Here is a 2,361-nt window from a genome sequence, read left to right on the forward strand (position 1 = left end):
ATCGGTATGACAATATGCATGCATGTGAGAATGCAGGGAAGAAGGCCCGATAATTGAGCATGTGTTTTTGTATTTATGAGAGAGTGGCATGGGCTGGAGCATGCATCTATGGCGAGCAGAGAGAGTGAGGCACAACGATTGTGCAAAAGAGATCAATCTATAAATGCATATGTATGGAGACACACACACACACACACACACACACACACACACACACACACACACACATATATATATATATATATATATATATATATAGGGTGGGTCTATTATGATAACACCCCCTAAGACCTTATTCTGATAACACTTTTCTTATTCTGCTAACACCCTACCCACTCCACCCCCGACGGAACAAAACAGCCCACCACCCACCTCTCGCACATCCACCCATGACCCCAAATCGACCTCCACCTTCTTCCCCTGCCCTGCTCCCACCCCCCGGGAGAGCCCACGACGGGGATCAGTGCCGGCGCCGCCCACTCCTCTCCCCCTTCCTTGTTCCTAGCTCCCTCCCGCAGAGACACGTGCGCCCACGCCTCGGCCTCGCTCGCCACCTCTCCCATGGTCACCGAAGCACCAATCCCAGCGCCCGTCGCCTAAGCCTGGCTAGCCTGCACCCCTCAACCTCCCTCCCCCATGACGCCCTCACCCTCCTTCCAACACCAGCCATGCCCCAGCCACCCACTGTCGCCCGGATCTGGCTTCCCTGCGCCGCCCGACCCCACCCTCCAATGGATCTCGTCGACCCGATGATCCCCGACGCAAAAGGCCAACCCAGGAAGCTCCCACACCCCGGTGTGCAATGGTCCCTAGCACCCCTCGGATCCCGACGAGCCTTGCTCCCCGGATCCATGCTCTTCCACCCCCCACTCCCCCTCCCGGTGTCCTTCTTCTTCCCCATCTCAAGCCCTCCCCTACCCACCTTCTTCCGCGACGGCGACCCAGCTCTTCCCCGTCGTAGGTCCTTCCCTCCCCTACCTACCTTCTTCCACCGCACCACGGGTTCTTCCCGAAAATCGCAGCACCACCCCGAGCCCGTCGCGCATCTGATCCACTCGTCAGCGGTGCACACGCAGTCCCCCCCACGGCGGCATGCAGTACGCCACTCGCGCTAGTGTAGCCCGCTGGCTGCACCTACGCACATCGACCGTGAAGTCCCCAGGATGAAGACGTCGTGGAGCGTGGGGTGCAACTCATTTTTTCTCATCGCGCAGCTCGTTGCGGCTCAGGTTGCAGCTCATTTTAGTTCACTGTGTTCTTCTATGCAGCAAAAAAGGATGTGCAACTTGGCGTTTGTGAGGAGCGAGATGTGCAGATCGGTTAGAGCAAGATGTGTGCTCGCTGTACCTAATTTTAAATTTTAGTTTTGCTTTTGAAGAGTATCTTTGCAGTTAACTTTGTGATCGGCGTAATTCATGTACGAGTCTGTTGGCTATACAACTGTTCTATTTTAATATTGTTTGCAATTCTTGTGTTGCAGTCCACTACATAAAGGGTCCAGTACACTTCGGCGACGCTGGGATTGCATCCAGGATTTGCAAAAACAAAAAAGAACTTGGTTTGCCACTGGAGATGGTCTAGTGTAGTTCGGCTGGGTGCCCCGCGCGGTTCACACTTTGTTTTTCATAGAATGGAGTTCGCTAGTAAAACCGTTGTTGGTCATTATGTGTGAAAAAAAGATTACACTAGAGCAAAGGGAATAGTGGATGCGGTTCACTACAATGTGAGTTTGGTTATGTAAAAAATAATGAATGAATATGTATGTTTTGAAGCTCACTTTGTTCTCTCACGAAGTTCGCCATAAAACTCCTTCGTGGTTTTCGGAAACAAAAACACTTCGAAAGGCAGCTCACTTCTCATTACATGTGGTTCACTTGCTCAGTCCCTGCGGTCCACTCGCCCGATCTACGCACGTAAAAAATATTGAGTTTGGAAAAATCTCAAGCGGTTCACTTTCGGTAGTGTCGCGGCCCGTTTACGGTAGTCTCGAGGTTCAATTTTCGTAGTATTGCGGCTCACCAACACTCGGCATGAAGTGCACTTCACCTTGTTTGGGAAAAAATACGTTCCAAAAAAGGTATCATGCAGTGCACTCGTCGATCTGATGAACTACAGTTTTTCATTCGATGTAGTGCGGTTTTCAGTCGGATGACGTACGCACGTCGATTTGGGTGTCGCGAAAAATAGAGTGTCCGCATTTCGATAAATTCGAAATTCCTCTTAAACCGTAAATAATTAGAGAGAGTGTTCTACATGAAAAAGTTGCGCCTCATTGATATCTTTCCAGCGGCATACCTTTTGAATCATTCCGACCAGCGGTTTGCAAAAAATTCGCCAAAAACGGCCGCTGCCACTCGTCAT

The 2,361-nt window shown here is 51.0% G+C and overlaps 1 long non-coding RNA gene across 1 annotated transcript; it reads left to right on the top strand.

Annotated features, from left to right (window-relative positions):
* The first annotated feature begins 375 nt into the window (after positions 1-375).
* On the top strand, positions 376-1,776 carry LOC119304126. Its single transcript, XR_005148119.1, has 2 exons — positions 376-1,332; positions 1,481-1,776. It is a non-coding gene; the product is annotated as an uncharacterized LOC119304126 (long non-coding RNA).
* Positions 1,777-2,361: the final 585 nt, after the last annotated feature.

The sequence above is a fragment of the Triticum dicoccoides genome, chromosome 1B, assembly GCF_002162155.2.
Source record: "Triticum dicoccoides isolate Atlit2015 ecotype Zavitan chromosome 1B, WEW_v2.0, whole genome shotgun sequence".
In the NCBI taxonomy this organism is placed as follows: domain Eukaryota; kingdom Viridiplantae; phylum Streptophyta; class Magnoliopsida; order Poales; family Poaceae; genus Triticum; species Triticum dicoccoides.